This window comes from Astyanax mexicanus, chromosome 10 (assembly GCF_023375975.1).
Source record: "Astyanax mexicanus isolate ESR-SI-001 chromosome 10, AstMex3_surface, whole genome shotgun sequence".
Taxonomy (NCBI): Eukaryota; Metazoa; Chordata; class Actinopteri; order Characiformes; family Acestrorhamphidae; genus Astyanax; species Astyanax mexicanus.
This window is the reverse complement of record NC_064417.1, coordinates 35,988,138-36,010,971: the sequence shown is the minus strand read 5'-3', so window position 1 is coordinate 36,010,971 and position 22,834 is coordinate 35,988,138. Positions and strand designations below refer to the sequence as shown.

Here is a 22,834-nt window from a genome sequence, read left to right as displayed (position 1 = left end):
CAATGAAACGAACAGCTAGTTAGTGTTCTAGAAGTGCTGACCTTATCTACCACACACTCAGGAATGCTTATTGTACCATTTTCTGGTGTACTTTATCACAGTAACCATAAACACCTATCTCTACTTATGACTGTTGACCTTCAGATTTTTATACATCAGCTAAGAACACGAGGGCAAACTGGAAACAACAGGAGTGAGCATGGGTGTGTGTTTGTCTACATGCGCAAGGAGATGTAATAAGATCCCATGTACATAGAAATAAGGTGCTGTTTCAACAGGGCTATCTAATGAATATCCTGCTGACGGCAAAATCTCTTTACCCAGGAGAGAAAGAGAGAGAGTGAGAGGGAGATAGTTAGAGAGAGAGAGACAGAGAGGAAGCACAGCTGTTGTACGGAGCGTGCTCAGTTTGCTGTTGTCAGCAGGTAAGCCTAGCATTGGGAATCGTGCTCAGCGCCGCTGGGACATCGAGCTTACACAGAACACGTCACCCTGCTAGCGCCGTGCTACATCTACACTCGCCGTGATTAGGCTCCAACTAGGCTTGAGCGGTATGCCATGCACCACATTATCCCCACAAACCCCTGCCCCCAGAACAACCATACACCTGGGTATTAGGTGAGGACGGCGTGGCCCAGATACACTCAAACACACTCACATGGAATCATGTATGTGCCATACAATTACTTAATCTCTAATGTAAGGTGAATCTTTTGAGCTTAAAGGAATATGCAGGCTCTTTAATGTTATCTCTATCTTTATGCTTATCATTTATATCACTACTGTGGTAGTTATGTTCTTACAATGTAAATTTGCATTGCTGATTTTAGTTTTGTGTTTTAAAATTGGCATAGTTTAATCTGATATTAGAGGTGTTGTGGTAAACAGGATTGTAGGTACCCTAGCCAGTCAGTAATTGGCTACATGAAGTTTAGGCCTAGGTTGAGGTATGATACAGATGTGCCTTATATTTAGGTTTAGGTTGAGCTGTAGGTTAAGTTTATGTCTATGTTTGAGGTTTATGTCATATTTATATTTAGGTTGAGGTGTAGGTTAAGCTTAGATTTAGGTCAAGGTGTAGGTTAAATATATGGGTATGGATAAGGTATATGTTAAGTTTAGATTGAGGTGGGGCTTAAGTTTATTTTAGGGTGAGGTGTAACTTGGGCTTAAGTTGAAGTGAGCTGTAGGTTAAGTCTAGGTTACATTTATGTTTAGCCTGAAGTGTAGGTTAAGCTTAGGTTAAGGTTGAGGTGTAAGTTAAGTTTTAATTTAGGCTTAAAAATAAATGAAGTTTAGATTTAGGTTAAGGTGTAGGTTAAGTTTAGGTTTAGGTATCAGTTACGTTTAGGTTGAGGTGTGGCTTAAGTTCATATTTAGGGGAAGGTGTAGGTTAAGTTTGGGTTTAAGTTGAGGTGAAGCTTGAGTTTAGATTTTGGTTGAGGTGTAGTTTAAGATGTCGGTTAAGTTTAGGTTGAATGAGTAGTTATGTTTAGGGTGAGGTGTGGCTTAAGTTTATGTTTAGGTTGAAATGTGGTTTTAGTATAGATTTAGGTTGAGGTATAGGTTAAGTTTTGGTTGAAGGATTAGTAATGTTTAGATTGAGGTGTGGCTTAAGTTTAGATTTAGGCTAAGATGTGGCTTTAGTAAATATTTAGGGTGAGGTGTTGATTAAGTTAATAAAATCACACTGGTTGCTTTGTACCCTACTTTGTTCAATTCGTTAGATTTTTCCTGTCTGGGACGCTTCAGTAATTTATGCATATGCAAGAGGGAACATGTTTCACAAGTCCTGCAACATTCTTTTAGTCACATTCCTGTTGAGACCAAACATTCATTACACACTTCTAGACCTTAAGAATTGGTCAGCGTGTTTAAATTGTAGTCAGTGCAATGGAACAACTGACTTTTGGTGTAAAAAAGCTGAAATTGTAAGAGGTTAACAACTACACATACATACTGCAAAACACTAATTTGCTAGTATTTCCCCACACCCTTGACTGAAAGAGAAGGAAAAGAAAAGGGGGGGCGAACTCAGATGATTGGGCAAAGAGAAACAGGAAGAGAAAGAGAGAAAAAAATGAAGGAGGAAGATGGGGAGGAGGCAGGTGCGAGTTGTTCGACAAGCAGGTAGAGAGGAAGTGACTGTTTATATAGGTCGAAGAGTAGGAGGAGTAAGGGCGTGGATCAAACTCCCAAAATTAAGGTATATCACTCCATTTATAGTGTCCCCTAATTATAGCTAATTAAATCTTTTTTTTTTTAAGTTACACCCTTCTGTCTCATCTCTGATTCTCATGGTTTCTCACTACGGTTGTTCTGGACCTCAGACGAGTGCTGTTGTGTTAGTGCTGTTTTACTGCATCATTTGCCTTGCAAAACCACTTCTTCAAATGAAACAACAAATGCAAATATTTTCAAGACCATGCTGAATCGGTGCTTGTTTTTTTTTTTCAACTCATAAGTCTCATTTGACTCAAATTCAGGTACTTCCTATTCCTCTTTTCCTGAAGCCATCCAGTATAGCCTTCATCAGATGGGCAACACTAGTCTTATCATCTTTGCCAGATGAAAAATCCAAAATTGCCCGCTTGGTGTGTGCAGTCGCATCTTTGCAGGCAATCAGTGGCGAGGCGATGAGGTTAGTTTTCTTTAACAACAGCTCTGAGTAAAAAACACCCAGTGCACCTGCTCCTCCTGCATCCGCTCCTTCATCCCTTTAGCTGGGCTTGATTGCTTTCTCCTGGACCGAACCACTTCCCTCATTACCCGGGGCCTGGCGGCATCACTGATCCCTGACCTGTGAGATAGAGGGATTTATAAGTGTCTGAAGCCGCAGACAGAGAGTCAGTGGATGTAATCTCGAATCTGTTGCTCTCGGGGGAAGTGGCAGGTCACTGTCTAATGAGGCTGTGGACGGTAGAAATGGAGCCGGAGACAGAGGTCTACTGCGTGTCATGACCCTGCGCACGCGATACACAAGGGACTGGACTTCTGTCTCAGCTGCTAGTCGTGCTGTATGATGGGTTCCACAATTAGAAGTGAAAACAAAAGCATATATTTAACAATAATAGTAATTTTAATAATAATTCCTTGTGATATAAATAGAACAATTCTTTATTTTACCCAATTCATAGACATACAAAATTAATTTCAGGTAAAAACATATTCTGTGAAAGACAAAATGCTGAAATAAAGCTGAAATGCTGTAGCTGCGATGCATGGGTTTCTAGCTAATGGCAGTTTTGTCAAACCTCACTAATGGTGCATATGCACTTAAATAGACCAAGAGTAATTATTCGCTATTATTAGCAGTTATGCACAATTTCTTGGCTTAAAAGTAAAGTGAAAACCTTTAATTATAAGGCTGCTAAATTGTTTATTTCAATAGGGAAAAAGGAGAGGGTAGAAAAAGTATTCTCATATTTCTTTTTCTTTAGCTTTGACAGTATGTGAGCTAATGGATCAGAAATTACTGTGCTCCACTCACTCATTGGCACAACAGTATTCACAAAAAATATTTTTTGTTTTATTCAATACAGCATGCGTATACAGGTTCAGTTTTACTTATATTATTCACACATACAAAAGCAGCAGAGAAAAAACATGGGGAAATTACCAGAAATACCAGTATTTCAAGAGATAAAATGTTTTTAACTGACTGCAACAACCTGTTCATCGAGAACAGTGCATTTTGCAATGGACACCTTTTCAGTTACATGGACCAATTGAAATGCTCCAAAATTTTACTTAAAAACTGTACTTTTTTACCGCTTTAAATTAGATTTATAGTGTTCCCACTTATTTTTTTGAAGTAAACCATGAATTAGAAGTATGATTAATCCTATTAAACCAAACATCTTCTCTGCAATACATTTAGAAACTGCACCTCTCTCGCTTTTTACTCGTTTAATACTGCCCCTGGGGAGGTTACGGTGTGTGCATGAACCCCTTGGCTATAATAAACTGTGTATCACTGTGTAGAACTGGAGCGTTGACTGCGCTACTGCTACACTGTTTTCTATCACTATACGAAATGCACAAGGTGCTCTTTATTGTTTTGTGTTTCATTTATTGTTATTTTATTAAATTACATGACGTTTTTTTTGTGGTGAGAGTTTATTGCTTGTTTAATTGGAGAAACAATGAAAGCTTACTGTGTTGCATTCATTTCTTAGTATTCATCATGCATTTTCAGTTTGTTTACATACATTCCTTACATATCTAATAAATGCAACAACACTGAGATTATCACGTTATTAACAAAAAGAGCAGATTGAACTTTTTATTTTGCATTTTCAAAACTGTAACTTTACAGAAACAGATCTACAGAAAATATCAACTTCCAATAGTAATAAATGTCTCCTTGGAACATTTCTACTGGTCCATTCATCGTGACATGGAGGTTCAAGGTTTTTGCTTGACATCTTTAAACAAATAATATCCAAAGGGTACATGCATATGCAGGGTTCTCATCCTAAAACTAATTTGTCTGTGGGATAAACAGTAAATGAACAGCATGCTTATTCTACAAGAACTGCTCTTTTGTGCTAATTTACTGATAGATAATGCTGCTATGTAATTAAGAGAGCTGCCCATAATAATGTTAATGGGAATAAAGCTCTGTGTGTGTGTGTGCCGGTGTCCCTGCCATAGCTAATTATGTTGCTTACAGAGATGAAATTTTATGACGGAATCTGAAACCACATCACAAGTTGGCACGCTTAATTAGTCTATGAATAAATTCAATTTACCTTATTTACTCAGACAGATTTCCTTTAATTGTGAAATAAGGGTTGTGCTCCCGATGGTGTTTCATTTAACATGGGATCATCAGATGCAAAAAAAAAATGTTTAAGATGCTCGACAGTGATTTCACTGTCAAATTGTCAAACTGTCAAAACCAGTTCATTCTACTGATTCGTATATTAACACTGATTTGCGTGACAGATAGAAGATACTGCACAATCAATATACCCTCATCTCTTTATTCTCAGATTTGCTTCATTTCTCTCTACAGCCTTCATCTTACATCTCACACATTAATCACGGTCCGGAATCTTTTTTTTAAATCACCTTGAGCAGATAACTGCCCTGCTGATTTAGTAAAATGATTAAAATCCCTGATCTGCAGACGCAATCAAACTAATCCTGGTGAAAAGGCTCCATCTTTTACATCTCGCTTACCTTCTCATTTTAATACCTCTCCTTTTAACAAGTGAAACCAGAGCTCTGCAGGTTAGCCATTCTTCCGGCTTTGCTTCCTTGGTACAAAGTTCAAGTTCTGTATCAGATTGTAGCAGTAAAACTGCAGTACATTCAGAAGGAGAGAAACTAGAGCTAGTTTGATCTGTGGTCACAGGTGAAAATGATCTTTTTTGACTATAATATTACAGAATTAATCTCTGCATTCAACAGTGGGTTGTTGTGGAGTCTGAAAGAAGGCCTTTCATACCCCAGAACCTTGAGTAGGTTCTCTCAAGGATAGTTTTTCTACTTAAGGACTGGTCTCAGGGTAAATTACTTTGCCAATGAGACGGCAACTGCATTTTTGGCTCTAGAAATCTCTTAAATCTATCAGCAAAACCAGACCAAACAGTATTTTTCCTCTAGAATACTGTGTAGTGCGAGTAATGTTGGAATTAAAGAAGCATTAAATATCAAACATGTTAATAATATAAAATAAACAGTCCAGTGTGGTTTAAATCTGAACCTCAACATTTACTCCTACACACTGAGATGCCAAGTGACATGGAACATTGAACTGTCACTGTGCCCCATGTCCTGGATATAAGTGTGGGGTCTTCTTCTCTGTTTGCATAGACAACTCTAGAAATATGCTGCCAGACACAATAATTATGACCCACTGCACTGTCCACTGTGGGTGAAATTGTCTTCTATGGCATATTCTTATTACATGCAACACTTTGGATCAAGGAATGATAAATGGTTGCAAAACTTTCTAAAATGAAATGTAACTTGCATCTGCCACCTAATTTCAGTCCTCGCTAGATCTTATATCAATAATAATCATAATATTTTATGTCACCTTGCCACGAATACACTATTCAGTCTGCAACCTCACTCACAAGATAACACCTCACAACCTATGCAGGTGTGGGCATTCTACAACCTGCCCCCTGAGGTAACACTTCATGATTTTAATTTACACATCGCTGTCCCATCCATAACTTTTGGAATTTTGCTGTAAAATGTGGAGATTCAGACATGTTTTAAACAGTAAAATAAAAATCTGTATTGTATTTAAACTGGTAATTCCTGGCTCCAGTCAGTAAAACTGTAATGAAATCTGGTTCAGTCGTTTAAGCATTTCATGTCCACTGTGAATGACTTTGTTTACAACTCAATCACTGAATTATGCAGCAGTCTTGAAAAATCGATGGAATTCTCCTTTAATATCAGAGAAAAGTTGTGACTGTGTCGGGCCACAGTAAACATGTTTATCTCAAATCTGATTGCATTTCAGATTGATTACTACTCATTCAATAAGACACACATGGAAGCGAAGTGAAGGACCTGCACATGACCCATGCAGCTCTTTGCTGTGCTTTCTAAGACGCTAGTAAGATGCGACGAGATCTGAATAAGAAACAAGCCGTCATATTGAAAGACTGAATGCATAATAAATTTAATGACCCCGTGCGATTGTGACTGTGATGTTAACTTGGTGGATTAAGGTTTTTGGAAGCCACTAAAACCACTGGCTTTACAAGTCACAGCATTTCTATTTAGAAATGTGATTTGTTGCTATTTAAATTTCTTTAGGTTTTTTTTAATTGTGAATCAGAAGCCTGTTATGACAAATCAAAACCTGCCTGAATATGTGCAAAGCCAGTCTAAAACAATCTCCTCTGATACATGACAATAGCCACCTGTTTTTTTTGTCTTGCCACTGATGCAGCAGTGGCCATGCTCTGACACTCGGACTCCGGCTGCTGAAGGCAAGCAGCATGACCTGGGATTTGAACCAGCATTTCTTGGATCATAATGGCAGCACCTTAATCTGCTGGACCACCCAAAGCCTCCTGTCTGGCACTTTTAAAAAGGCAGTAGGTGATTATGTAGAAAATAGACAGTTTTTTTTTTAATCCAGACTGTTTCCTGTCCCTGCCCCTTTTTTTGGTTATCCTTTCAAAGTCACTCCCCCAAAACACACGACTATGCACAGCCTGACTAGCTGTGACAGAAAAAGGTGCAGAACACAGCAGGAGATGGTGTTCTCATAGGCATAAAAGCAGAAAAAACCTACTCACATACCTAAAAATAAACAAACACACGCTAGCTAGCTACGCTACCTCATGTAAAACGTCCAATTCAAAGCCAATTTACACTAACATAAGATAAACACTATCACACCACAGCAAAGCAGTCATTACCAAACATACACACACACATTGACATACAGCATAAGTATATTAAGTTAGCTTACACCTACAGCTCAGCTAACACAGCACTGGACTAATACACACTGTATTTTTGCTACACTGGCTCCAAATAAAAATAATTAATTCCCCAGAAAACAAAATAAAACCAATCAAAATGAACAATCATACAGAAAAAACGCAAAATCTGCATCACTTTTCAGTTTTTTAGCTTTTTTATACACAATTTTTTAGTCTGAATCCTTTTTTGTTTTCCTCTTTCTTTATCTTTTTACCACTGCAAGTTTCTGAACCAAGCACACAGGTGTTTATCAGATGTCTCAGTGTTTGGAACAGGATGTGAAACACCTAGATAAGAATGCAGGTAGGCCATCCAATCATTTCTTTAATCTGAATAAAATGATTTTTTTTTTTTACAGCCCTCTGGTTCCACAAAAGTAAATTTTCTGTTCATTGTCAGAGCTGTCTTTGTGCTTGTAAGGTAATTAGGAAAGATGTGCTGTTAATTAACAATAGTAAACACTAGCAAAATCACTATATTTTTAGTGCAGATGTATAATGAAACATTCTAAGTTAATTTACGTAGTTTGATAAAGTTTTTACAAGGACTGTTTTAAACTGTATTGTGTTTAATATCTTTGAATCCAGTCACGTATTTTTGTATAGTGTGTGCATTAGCCTCCCCCTATTGGTTCTGAATGTGCTGTTTAATATTGGTTTAAAATGAAAGACAGGAGCTCTGGTTTCCAGCAATGCCATGATAGTTCAGTTTCTAACCGAAATTCAAGAGTAAAAATGGGGTTGTAGAAATGTCCCTAAATGCATCTAATGGATTAGAAATAGATAGTCAATGGACAAATACAAACTGGGTGGTAAAAACTGTAGAATATAGACAAATATTTTACTAAAGCATAGTATAAATCATTCAATGGAGAGTTAGAATTAAAATGTAACATCTAAAACTAAGTTCCTACTACAATTAGGATCAGAACTGAATCATTCTTTTAAAAGAAAATATAATGTTTTTTGGAAAATGCCGGTTCCACAGGATCGGCTCAGGACATCCCTTAAAAAAAGACAAAAATAAATCACCCACTCCAACTTTACCCAAAGCCAATTTTATTCTGATTTATATAGAAACACATTCAGGCTGATATCAGCAGTTATAAGACTTTTCACTGCCTTTAAAATTGGCATTCTTATCAGTGAAAACATTTGCATATAGGTCAAGCTGTAATATCTACAAGAATGCTTCTCACAGACCCTCTCTAAGCCCCATGTGGTCAGACTGCACAAGCTGCTCTCCAACAGGTCCTGTACTCTCTTGCTACATAGGGTTAAGAGTGTGATCAGAGCTGACAGAAGAGTCATCACTCTGCCCTGTTCCCTGTCCTCTGTGCATCTGAGCACGGGCTCGTGTTGTGACAGTGAAAATTACATCAGTCACAGCACTGAAGCGGACACACACACTCACACACACATAAATAAAACCACAGCAACCTGAAGCACTCAGGCTGATATGTGTGATGAGTTCATGTGCATGTATTCATCTGGCACCACAAAGGTGCTCTCTCTCTCTCTCTCTCTCTCTTTCTTAAACACAAACACACACACCTGTTATCAAGACAAAGGTATTGGGACACACTTCTTATTCAACGAATTCAGGTGTTTCAATCAGTCCTATTGCCACAAGTGTATAAAAATCAAGCACCTAGCCATGCAGTCTGCCGTTATAATATGTATGAATGGGTGGTTCTAACAAACTCACTAAGTTTTAGGGTGGTACTGTAATAGGATGCCACCTTCCCAAAAAATGTATTCCCATTAGGGGTGTAAAATATAGACAAGTACTGCAATGATGCTGTTGGATATCCTGCTATTGAATCTTAATGCAGTACCATCTGAGTGATAATTGGAGATGCTAAGCAGTAAAATTCCTCCCGATTTCTTGAATCTTTTAATGCTATTATGCACTGTAGAGGGAGAAATATGCAAATTCATTCTTAAAGGAACATTGCTTTTAAACACTATATTTGTTTAGTTTTTTTAAATTCCACCTTTTTAGTGTGAAAAATAGTACAAAAGCAGAATAAAGCTATGTCCTCACCTAAACATACTTCTAACTTAAACCTCAGTACCACAGAAACAAGCTTAGCTCTTTCAGTTTTTCCTCAAAATTCCTTCTGCATTCTTGTGAGAACCAGTCCAAGATCCTTCCACACACAAACGGGATGTTTTAATACAGTCACGTTCCAAACCACGAGGAAGTTTGATCCTCACAAATGGCTAAAAACAAACACAGAGCAGTAGAAGAATTACAGGCAGGCTTAGCACCATATGTTGACCTCCCTTACACATGAGGTGCGCTGGCTCCTGAGGGAAATCAATCACACACTCACACTGGCCTGGGCAGAAGTGAGCAGTGGGCTCCTTCTGAGGCAGCTGTTAGGCCTGTGATGATCTTTAAACAAGAGATCCAGAGGGGCTGCCACTGTCCCCATAACCCTAAACCATCACACCCCACAGCTCTGCTCTTTGCTCCAGCTTTGCATCCCGCAGCGAGGAGCTCCGGGCGCTTTATTGAATGTCAAAGCCTTCGTTCTCATAAGGCTTGAGTAATCATATGGAGTGAGAACTTGTCTTGTTGCTTTCTCTCATGGCTGTCTAACTCTGTCCTTGACATTCATGCTCTCAGGAAGTCAGCAGACTCAGTCAGAAACACACTGAGGAATAGTGTGTGGAGGTGTGCGAGTATGTGCAAGGTATTCTAAAGAAGCCAGACCGCGGGCTTGTGTGTGTGTGTGTGTGTGTGTGTGTGTGTGAGCATGTGTATTTACTCCTAAATCACTGATTCCTATTAAAAAAGGCTAAGTAACACCTTTTTGAGCAAGGCTGATTTCAATATAATTTCAGGAGCCTTTCTCATCTTAATTGCTGTATCAAAAAGTAGATATTTCTGTATCTTAATCTATTTTTTCCATTGTGGCATTAATGTCAATATGTAAAGAACATGGTCTCAGAAAGCTGAATATTCATAGATTTTTGCCACCAATTTAAGCAAACAAACATTTCAGAAAAATTTTGATCAGAATATCAGTCGATAACTATCCAATCATATTTTCCCCACTTTTAAACTTAGTACAGCCACATTATTTAGATACATAGCCAATAATAAAAATAACATAAATAAAGAAATATTGATATCTGATCTGATAAACTCTTATCAGGTACACATGTACTCCTACTCATTCATGGAATTATCTAATCCACCAATTATGTGGCAGCAGTGCGGTAAATTAACTCATGGTGTATACAGGTCAGCATCTTAAGATAATGGTAAAATTAGCCAACAGAACTGGTAACATATCAGTGATTTTAAGAAGGCATGATTGTTGAAATATGTTATAACACCTGAGACTTTCACCACAACTGCATGTAGAGTTTACTTTACTGGTGTATTAAAGAAAACACATCCAATAAGTGTCAGTGCTGCACACTTAAATGCCCTGTCTACCAAAGAGCTGACAGAAAGGCTACAGTAAGATAACTGTGAGGGATGTTCAGTGACAAAAACTAATAGTTTTGGGTAAACAAAATGAAACATTTGGCTGAAAGCAACAAATAGTTTTTTTTTTTTTTTTTGCAGGTTTCATTTAATTTTTCCATTTTCTCTGTTATATAAATTAAATAGCATGTCTATTTTTGGCTTGCTGTTCAAACTAAAACCAATTTTAAAATAACCATTTACAGCCAAAACATCATTTACATAAAAAATATATCGCAATGTCCGTTTTTTTCCAACAAGTCCTACACTGATCTGTTTTTTTGGACGACTTTTAAGAAGTAGGGTTTATTTTATATCATAAATGCCATGTGCTATGAATCTAACCCGCTCCTCTTTTAATGGTTTACAAAACGGTCTTCAAGGTTTTATTTCATGGTTTTGAAACATGTCTGGAGTTCTTTCTCAAATGCAGTAAAAAAAAAACTGTAAGGCAGATATAAGAATAAGTTTTTGTATTTAAAATTTAGTTCCGCACTGTAAACAGCTACTGCTTCTATAACTTCTTAAAAAATGCCCCCTTTTGGCACTACTGTGTGTATTGTATTACTGACAATATATTGCACAACATTAATATGATGTTAATAACAGTTCTTCTTCTTTAGTCCACATTCCACCATGTGCTTAATTAACAAGCGAACAATAAACTTCCCCTAATCCTGGTCTGTGGACGTGTTATAAAGGATAGGGACAGTGTAACAGCAGGCATGTTATAACACTTATGTCACAACTGATTTAATATTCATGAATTCCCAAAGTTAGTAGAAACAGGCTGCTGCACTACTGCCACATTATTCAATCCTAGGTCAAAAAAAAGGCTTAAGTCAAATGTGGGGTTCAGTCAACTTCAACAAGGGCTACACCAATGGTTCCTGTCCTTAACACACTCCACACTGCAAATGGCAATTAGCATAGCGCTAAAAATGTATGAGATCCCACAAGTGTTGTTTCCTTAAAATGAAAGGAGGCCGTTGGACACTACAATGGCAGACATAGGAAGGGACTTCAGCTGGAAAACCAAAACGGTAAATGCCAGCTGGTATAAAAGCTCTCACATGATGACGAAAGGGTAACCAACCAACCAAGTCTCTGTGGGAGGGAAAACTGCTTCTCAGTCATTTATAATTCACCGGTTGCACTCTGAATAACCGCCTTTAAGGAATACTTTGACATCCCAGATGAATAATTAAAAGGTGCCCTTTCCCTCATTAAAAGAGACAGACAGATAGCATTTCCGTTGTCTGATAGGCCAGACATGGGTCTCTGAAGACCACTGTGGCTTCTGTAAATGGCATACTGTGAGTGATTCCTAATAACAAATCTATTACACTGTTCATGATGCATGCACTGCATGACAAAAGGTTTTTTTCTAGAGGATAATTTCTGTTGATTGTGTAGAGACAGATGGCTTTTGGGAGGCAGCGTCCCTGTGAGGTAAATCAGACCTGTGGGACATTTGTGGCATAAAAGGAATGTTTTTGGCTTTATTTATAATGTATGTATGTATTTACGAGAACAACCAATCACAGCCACCAGAATGGAAGTTTCTTCTAACCATTCTTATGAGCTATTTATGCTATTTCCAATCTAAACACTTGCACACACTCATTACTGGGACCAAGCACACATTACCCTTGTTTCCCTGGCAGATCTGGTAGATACGTAGTTTTACAGAATGGCCAAAGAACTGTCTGTGCACCAATCAGATGCTGAGCTCCTGCTTTCGTCTTGGAGAAGAGCTCCGATCCACTAAAGCCTTGTTCTTAGACTGCATCCATTTCCAGCACCGAAAGTGGTGGGAGTACGACAGCCCCTATTTATAGCCTGGTGAGAAATAATTCAAAGGAATCTGAGAGAGGATCTCTCGAATCGCTGACAGGAGGAGAGAAGAGAGAGGAAATGTGTCTTTTGTCTGTCCTCATAAGACAGTCAAGTAATGTTACGTAACGTGATTTCTCCCATGTCTGAATGAGCGTGTGAGTGATATTAATGTGAAGATCTGAAGACAGGACAGAACTATAACGTAAACATGGAGCAAAGAAGAAAAGAGAAAAGGTCAGACCTCACAGAAGTCAGACAGACCAAGCCAGCATTAATCATCTGTGTTTTTTTACTACACAGTACTACAAAGTAACAGCTGAGGAAAGTTTAAGTGTGTTATTATAATGCCTTAGGTGCTTAATTAGAACAACCAGTTTATCCACCTTTTGGTGTGTTCCTATTTCTGCTGTCAGTCTCGTTGTCATTTCATTGATTCCCCTTTTGAGTCTTAGTTTCTCTCAGGGTTTCTGCTCCTTGATTTGAGGGAGTTTTTCTTTGCCACTGCTGAGTTTTTTTTGTTTTATTCAAAGGAGGCTCGAAGCTAGATACATAAGTCATAAAACACAATCTCTGAAGCCAAGCTTACACACACACACACTGCAAACTTACATTTACAGACCACAAATAGAGAACCAATGTGTTTAAAGGGAACTCACAGACAACTTGGATATTGTAATAAAAGACAATTGTAGTTATGAACAATTAAAATCAGATTATCTTTAGTTCTCACTTATATCTACATGTAAAGTAAAGGTTTTTTTTAATGCAGTGGCTGCAAACCTTCCTTAAGGAATTTTGATTCTAAAGTTTATATGCTTATATATTAGTTGGTTATCTCTTTCTGCTTTTGTGTATCCTATTCTCCCTTGATACTGTAACACTTTAAATGTCCATATTGTGGAACTAATAAAGGATTCGTTTGTATTATCTTTTCTTTTTTTAAGAATAGTAGAACAGGGAGAAAGTTGTGCTACACCAAGCTCGTACAGTTAACTAGTTAGCTACAATGTTGTTCAGGAAACACCTAGCTTTTTTTAAGCAATATATTTATTTTGACGGGCTTGACTATTAATCTGTATATTACTCTGATTCTCTTGCCTGACTTGTCTGAAGTCCTCCTGACAGAGCGACCAGCTTCATTCATTCCTCAGGGTATAGGCTAGTGGTTCAGACTAGTGGTGACACAAACACCCAACAAAAAAATGAACAAATGTTTTTTTTTTTTTTTTTTTCTGCACAGGCTGAAATAAAAAAAAAGCAGATCAATATATATAAACTGACCTCTGCTGTCTTCATAAGGCTGTGAGAAAGTCCGCGTGTCTACCTGCGAGTCCCACTTTTCTTCAAGTCAATTCAACGAGTCGCCAAATATGTTTCAGTCAGGCGAAAGCGAGTCCCAAACTCGAGCATGGCTCAAAATAAACACATTTCAGCCGCGTCCGAACAGAAACAGTCTGAGTGGACGCCGTTCTCCGACTCCCCGTATCAAACTTCACCGTCTGTCCAGCTCCGTGTCGTGTGTGAAGCTCCTGAGGCGGCTCTTCTGCTCCGAGCGCCGAGTTGTGAAGTTGAAATGATGTCCGACTCGCGAATGAATCGACTCTATGTACCGGTCGCGTTCAAGAACCGATTCCCACTAATTCGATTCGCGGGCGTAACTGAGGCGAAGAGTTTTTTTACGCGATGTAGATCAATGTGTACATAATTGTTTCACATTCTAACATAATAAGAACACGCTGTTTACCATATATATGCAATATATACAGTTATGTAGTTACAGTTATCGTTCTCGTTGCTGTTTGTTTGTTTGTAGCTCAGACAGACGCCCACAATTAGCATCACATCACATCACAATTCACATCGTACTCTTACTTAATCTATTAATTGTCTACACGAACAGGATGAGACTTGAGAGTTAAGCCCCAGACTTCACTGAATTCTCCAAATTTGTATTCGGTCCATTGAATCGCATTGTTTTAAAGAACCGATTCACTCATTCGATTCTTTCTTCTCATCAGCGGTTGGAACAGAGCTCGAGCATCCCTGCTTCTATTCTCGCGCCCTCTCTGGGGACGCTGGCATTGCCAAGCAACGGCTACAAAATAAGCGTCCAGGAAACCGTTGCCAAGTTGGCAGATTTATCGTTCATGTAGCATCATCATCTTCATCATCAGCACTATCTTCATCTTCACCATCACCACCCCCAGTTTCAATTAAAGAAAATCTGATTCATAAATTTAATTCTGTATCCAGCCAAACCAGAAGGGACTTTTTATTTATGGGACAGACACCAGAATTTATCTATATATCTCTATAACTTTACCAGAAGCAGAATAACCCTACCCCCTGCTCCTCTCACCATGCTTTACACTACATATTGAAACATTGCTCTGAGGATTTGATTACTTTTAGACCCAAGAGCACTACTGAGGTCAGTAGTATCTATGATGTATGATTAATTCTTGTTTTTTTGCATATAAGCAGCTCTGGAAAAAATAAGAGACCACTTCTGTTTCTATATAAGTTTCTCTGATGTTGCTATTTATATGTATATGTTTGACTAAAAATAATATTGTTGTTTTAGGATATAAACTGTGGACAACAGTTCTCTCAAATTTCAAATAAAAATATTGTCATTTTTAGCAGAAAATGAGAAATGGCTGAAATAACAAAAAAGACGCAGAGCTTTCAGACCTCAAATAATGCAAAGAAAACAAATTCATATTCATAAAGTTTTAAGAGTTCAGAAATCAATATTTGGTGGAATAACCCTGTTTTTAATCACAGTTTTCTTCATGCATCTTGAAATGTTCTCCTCCACCAGTCTTACACACTGCTTTGTTATAACTTTATGCCACTCCTGGTGCAAAAAATCAAGCAGTTCAGATTGGTTTGATGGCTTCTCATCTTCCATCTTCCTCTTGATTATATATTTCAGAGGTTTTTAATTGGGTAAAATCAAAGAAACTCAATGTTTAAGTGGTCTCTCTTTTTTCCAGAGCTGTATATCTGTATATGTATGAATGGCTTTTTGGCCAAGACTAATGTTAGGTGGCTAGATTTTGTTTTGTTTTTACTGGAGCGGCAATGCTAACATTGCAAATAAACAATGGAAATCAGGGTAGTCAGGTTTTATTAAAGGAAAGTTCAGTTGAAACTCCACAAGCAGTTTGTTAGCAGTTTTAGTACTTCTGTATTTGTTTTTTACTAAATCACTTACACACAATACTATCCAACTTTTGATCCTTTCATGGTGTTTGAACTTTTAGATTATAGAGCATATTAAAAGCAGTTCAAGACCAAGATTGGGGTGACTTGTAGTGTTTGTTAAAAGCCTAACAATAGCTATAATTTTGAAGGCTAAACAACTTCTGAGGTGGAAAGCTGTGTAAATTTAATTTATTATCTAAATATGTTAATTAGCAGTGGTGTTTGGCTATTTTTGAACATATGGTGTGCTGGACAGCAAATGTCAGTGTTTGAGTTGCTGGATAGAAGCAGAAGCTATTTTTACAACAGACTCTTACTTTAGGGCTAAGGAGAAATGGAGAAGATGGATACAGAATCAAGCCTGAAGAAACCCAGACTTGGTTTTTAAGGCTCACCTAGACTGTGTTTATAGCACTGCTGGAAATTGACTTATTTTTTCTGTTAAGAAGTCATGTCTCCATTGTCTGTGCTTTGTAACACATTCCTCAATAACTCAATTCCCCTTTAAGAGCTTTGTTTGTTTCATATGATGTACTACCTCATTTCATACCGCATTGACATTTGTGTCAATATCAATCCACAGTGCTGTGTATTATTCAGCCAGTTTTATTTATGACATTATTGCAACCAGTGACTTCAATACATTCAAAAACAACCAAACTCAATATCCAAAACGCTCAGATGATATATGAAAGGCCGTCATTGGAGGGTTTAGCCCAGTGTTTCTATTGATTCTTTAATGTATTAAGCTACAGCCAGCTTTAATTTATTTCCTCACTTGCACAGTAATCACTAACACCCACCCACCCCAACACTCCCTACCACCCTCCCCAGCAATTTATTTATGTATTTCATAAAAGATAAGGCACTGTTTTCAGCCTAGTCAGAGAGAGAGAGAGAGACACTGGAGTATAGATTTTAGGATTCATGGCCTCTTGCTGATCCATGCCTCCAGTGCTCAAATCAGTTTTCCACATCGAAAATAAAGATGATAGCCTTTCTTTTCCAATGATTAATTTCTCCTTGTTTGACCACTTCATTTGATGAAGTTGTTTACAAGAATGCTGTTGCTTTCTGTCTGAAAATCCCCAAAACAATTTCACAGATTTACTGTAGCACATCAAATTACTCTACATATGTAGATTCAATTAACAAATGCTGTACAAATACACATTGCACACATACTTAATAATGATTTTTTTTGTATCTATAACAACAATAAGTATTATTAGTAATAATAATAATAATAATACCAAGAACACTAAGACCCTCGAGATTCAGAAAGATGCCTGTGTGTAGTGTTGCCCTTGAATAGTATCCTGGCTCATTTGCTTTCTGCACACATGACCTGTCTCAACCAACATCCATAACTTTCCTACATGTCTTTGCTGTTAGCAGAAGTCAGCAAGTGATGCTGGAAACACAACTAAAAACATTGTAAACTTATCCTGGACGAACCCCAGCTGTTACATCTCTCTCTTTATGTTGTGTATAATGTCTGGTGGTGCAGGAACAGTTCTTTTACGAATGCCAGAAGTGGTGCTTAAAGGCACTAAACAGCACAGCTTCTCCCACCAGCTTCTTTAGAAAATTCAACTTGCATCAGAAAATGTCTCTACACTGAAACTATTAAAGGAAGCAGAAAAGTAAGGGCCCAAAAGCAGATCCCTAAAGAGGCTCTCTTCATTTCTTTACTTTCAACTCAAACTCTTTTTCAAACTGTTTTTGTGTGTCTGTGTTTTTTACCTGTCATTCCCATATGACCATAATATAACACTTTTATGTTTTTTCTTTTTTATATTCTGATGTTCTTTTCATATGCCTTAACCTACATGTATCATTCATCCATTATAATCGTCTAGAACTGTCCACAATTTTTTTGATTCCCCACCATTCTGTTCTAGAATCTAAAGTACCTCAGGCACACGGTTTTGGAATGTCTCCCAAACTCTGTTCTAGAATGCCCCCCCCCCCCCACACACACAATAGAATTTGGAACATCCTATCCACATTTTTCAAATTATTTCCCCGAATATTTGGGGTGGAGTTCGGGGCAGCTTAGCTGGAAAAGTGTGAAGCTGAAGCCCCCCCACGCAAAAAGAAACAGGTAGAGAACGGTAGACAATAAAAAAAGGAGGAAGATGGGGAGGACGTGGGTGCGAGGTTGTTCAACAAGAAGGTAGAGAGGAAGTGACGGTTTATATAGGGAGGATAGTGGGAGGAGTGAGGGCGTGGCGATGGAGTGGGAAGACGGATTGGGAAGATGGAGTGGGAAGATGGTGGCGGTGGGAGACGGATGAAGAGTAGGGAGGACAGACAGACTGAGGAATAGGAGAAAGAGAGAGAGAGAGAGAGAGAGAGAGAGGAAGGAGTGGCCACGCTCGAGCACCGCCCTGGGAGACTGCAGGAAGGCGGAGCCACAGCCCGCCAGCGGGCCGGGCGGAAGAACGCTGGTTGAAAGGGGAAAACAGGGAAAAAAACGGGCCGCGGGAGCGGCGTGGGCGCCGGCGCCGGGAGTGGCTAGCGGCCAGACCGGGCCGAGGAGCCAGGGCGGGCCGAAACAGGAGAAGAGACACCAGCCGCGACAGTTGGGGGGAAAACGCACCGTAATCAAGGAAGGCAGTCGGCAGCAGTGGCGGTGGAGGAGTAGGTGTGGACGAGAACAGCCGGTTGTGCGAGGTTGGACGCCAGTAGTGATGGGTCTGACGACCCTGAAACCTCGACACATGCGCCGAGCTGTCAAGGCGAAACCCCGTGTCGGTGCGCGTATCAAGTTAAGGAAAACCACGTGACCGATACACTTCCTGTATCGTTTGGTAGCGATGGGTCTGACGACACTGAAACTTCAGCGCATGCACCGAGCAAACAAGGCGAACCCCTGTGTCAGACCGCGTATCATTTTAAGGAAAACCACGTGACCGATGCATTTCTTCGCGCAGTTGCTTGCAATGACTTTCTTAGTCCAGCAGATGTCGCCATTAAGTGATACAGCAACACAGTTTCAACACAGTGTCGATACAGTTTGGGAAATGTGCCATACACCCAATGAGGCTTCATCTGCCCATCACTAGACGCCAGCCGCAGGAGACGTAGAGGTGGAGTACCATCGTGGAGCAGGTAAGGAGCGGGAGTCGCAGGTGAGGTTGATCAACTGCGAGGCTGCTCAATCGCAGGGTCGTTCAACTGCGAGGTTGTTCAACAAGCAGGTAGAGAGGAAGTGACGGTTTATGTAGGGAGGATAGTGGGAGGAGTGAGGGCGTGGATCATCCTCCCAAAACTAAGTTATTTACATAACTCTACTTACACTAAATATTCTTCCCAAATCAAATTTATTGGTTAGACTTGTCAGTTATTATATTTTAGTCTGTAAGTGTCTAAAATCTAATTTAGGAATGTTAATGTCTCACCTTTAGCCTTTGTATATCTTGTGTTTCCTTTTCTATTCCTTCTGTTTCTGTCCTGCCTTTTAGTCTGTTTTCTTCCCCATGTGCTCTTAGAGGCCCGTGTTATTGTGATGTCTCCGCCCTAGCCATTAGTGTTGTCACCTTGTGTGTCGTCTTGTTTGTAACCAGTCCCCTCATGTCCTGTCCCAGGTGTTCTTCACCCTCTTTGTGTATATAAGCCCCTTTGTTGCAGTTTTTCTTGTGGAGTCTTTTGTGTTCTGTATGTGCTGTGGATTGGTTTGTATGACTTGTCAGTTCTCTTGTTTTCTAAGTAATATTATTGTAGTTTTGTTATATTTAGTCTTGTCAGTTACATTTGCTTATAGTCTTGTTTATTTTTTTTTGCAATTCTTCGTGTTTGATTTGATTACAATCAAATACATATTTAAAATACTTTCTGAAGTAACAGTATGACCTGAATCTCCAAAGAACTCAATAAGAAGTGGAATAACACTGCTAACAGCAGATTTTTGGATTACTAGATCTTTTTCTGTAACAGAGTGCAGAACCAGCCAGGCCACATATGAGTATCTATGGTTGTTTAATATATCAAACACTGTTGATTCACAGTCACACAGGTTTGTCAGGTAGTTTGAACTTGAAAAGCACTCAACAGCACGTCTGTGCATTATGAACTTCAGGGAGTTGTGAAGGATGACTTTTTCTTAGGTAATCCTCAGCAACTGTTGAGGAGACTCTTGAGCAGGAGACACATCACTCTTGTGTAATCATTCCCACACAAACGTGCTTGGACTGCCACTCTGAGGCTGGAGTATTTGTCTTTGCAGCTGTCATCTGGAGAACATTGAATGTATGTTAAGTACAGCACATTAAAAAAGCCTACCTGGTTCCTTACAAGGTTAAAACTTTGAAGGCACCAGGTTCCCCCTGACATGGGATAATAATGTATACCATATTTGGAGTTTTATCAATACTCCATATGTAAACATCACTCCATCTACCTGTTAAACTGACCACTCACAGTTGTTAAGTAATCTCTAATGGGCTTGCCTGGATGTTTTTCCTATTTATTGCTCTTACTAATGGAATCAGTCAATGTTGTAAAGAAATGTACAACTAAAACCCTTTAACTCCCTGGAGGCCTTTCTAAAACATCTGAGGTAGTCTGCCTTGACATTTTTTAAAAGTACCCCTACCTAAAATAATTAGTTCTACACATGCTTTTTCTCAGCACAACCTCAGCAACAACAATGTGAAAGCTGAAAATGTATAGTCGATCTAATTTTTTATTAATTATGATCTAATGTAAAACATTGTCAACATTTCTAGCTAAGACTTTTGAGCTCTGAATGCAGTGTTACAGTGTGGTGAAAAGTATTTGCCCCCTTACAGATTTCTTTTGTTTTTGCTTTTTTGTAAGAATTACATTTTTCAGATCGGCAAACAAAATTTCAAATCAGACAAAGACTACTTAAGTAAATATAAAAAGCAGTTTTAAATAACAATTTCAGTTAAGTAGAAAAAACAGCAGTTTTAAATTACAATTTCAGTTAAGTAGAAAAAAGCTAACCAAACCAACCTGTCCCAGGTAATTGACATCAGTCCATGTCTGGAAAAGGATACAAAGTCATTTCTAAAGCTTTGGGACTTTGAGCAAACATGGAACAGTGGTGAACCTTCCCAGGAGTGACCAGCCTATTGAAACTACTCCAAAAGGGCATGAACAACTCATCCAGGAGGTCACCAAAGAACCCACAACAACATTTAATTATTGTTAATATTTCAATAATAAGAAAAAGAATGGCCAAAAATGGCATTCATGGGAGAGTTTCAAGGTGAAAACCACTGCTGACCAAAAAGAACACAAAGACTCGTCTCACATCTGCCAACAAATACTTTTAATGATCCCCATGATTTTGGGGAAACATTCTGTTGGCTGACAAAAGGAACTTTTTTGAAGGTGTGTGTCTTGTTAAACCAGGTGTAATATTAGCACAGCATTTCAGAAAAATAATGGCTAAGAAAAAACAAAACTAAGGTTTTAGAGTAGCTGAAACAAAAACAATTGTGCCCCATTTCCTCTAAAGAGATGTAAAAAACTTATTGCTGCTTATATTAAACTCTTGAATGCAGTTGCTGCCATGGGTGGCATAATCAAGTTATGAAGTTTAGAGGGCAAACACTTTTTTACACAGGGCCAGGCTGATTTTGATAGATTTCTTCCCCTTAATAAATTAAATTATCATTTAATAAATGCTTTTTATATGTACTCAAGTTATCTTTGTCAGATATTAAAATGTTTGTTAATCTGAAAAATGTATGATAAAAAATAAAAAAATAAAGAAACGTAGGCAAATACGAAAACAAGTTGTTTTAATTCCCAGTTGCTTCCACTTTGTTATAATATTACTGACAGTTGACAGTGGAATAGTTAGTATTGAGGATATGTGGACTGAATTAATAAGGTGGCATCCTATCATGGTACCATGGTGAAATTTACTGAACTCCTAAAAGTGACCTATTTTTTCAGTAATGTTTGTAGAAGCAGTTGGCATGCCTAAGTGCTTGGTTTTATACACCTGTTGCCATAAAACTTAAAATCAAAGGTTTGGATGGGTGAGCGAATAAATTTCAAATTAGTAATATGTAAATCTAAACTTATTATACATGTACATTAAAACTAGCCTACAGAGCTTGTGCAACCGAGTCCTGGATTTCTACCACCTGACAGAGTTCACCTTCCCCATAATCTCACACACATGATCCAGGTAAATAGAACAATTTTAGGGACATGTAAAATTTCTAGACTCAGGTGTGTTAGATCTGAAATCTGTAGGTTGGTAGATCTTCAGTACCAGGAATGAGCACCTCATGCCCTACAGGATTAGAAGTGGCTGCACTGACTGGGGAGAGGACTCTTCCTTGGAAGGAACTGAAATTGAGGGAGGAACATGAGGCCATACTCACTCACCAGCAAACACAACATTGCCCTCTGCTGGGTGCCTATTCTACAGAATACTGACAGACAAACAGCAGTGTTTAGAATCGGCTTAGTCTGGCCCAGACACTTTGCTAAGGACTTTTCACTCACAAATCCAACAGAAGATTAACCATTTAGTGCACTATTCATGAAAAAAGCAATGAATTGTAAAGAATATATACTTTATAACAGTAATAATTAATACTAAATAATATTAATAAAGTGTATGTTGTGTAAAATTGCAGAATTTCAAACATCAAAACCTCTGAAATGATAATATAATGATAATTTTATGTTTACCTTTAAATATTTCATCAAAAAATCCATATACTGTATGTGGAGAGATTTACACATACAGTATATGATTGATTCCATACCTTTTTAATACATATATAGTGTCTAAAATGTGCTCTACTAAATTGTTTAGTAGAAGTTAAATGGTTAAGTTTTTTTC

The 22,834-nt window shown here is 38.4% G+C and overlaps 1 protein-coding gene across 1 annotated transcript in view; it reads right to left on the bottom strand.

Annotated features, from left to right (window-relative positions):
* si:ch211-269c21.2 (carbohydrate sulfotransferase 8) overlaps positions 1–14,428 on the bottom strand; it is a 73,912-nt gene extending 59,484 nt beyond the window's left edge. The window contains exon 1 of the mRNA XM_022684144.2: positions 14,068–14,428. The gene's annotated coding sequence lies outside the window, so the exon portion shown is untranslated. The remainder of the gene's footprint in view (positions 1–14,067) is intronic.
* Between the last annotated feature and the right edge of the window lie 8,406 nt (positions 14,429–22,834).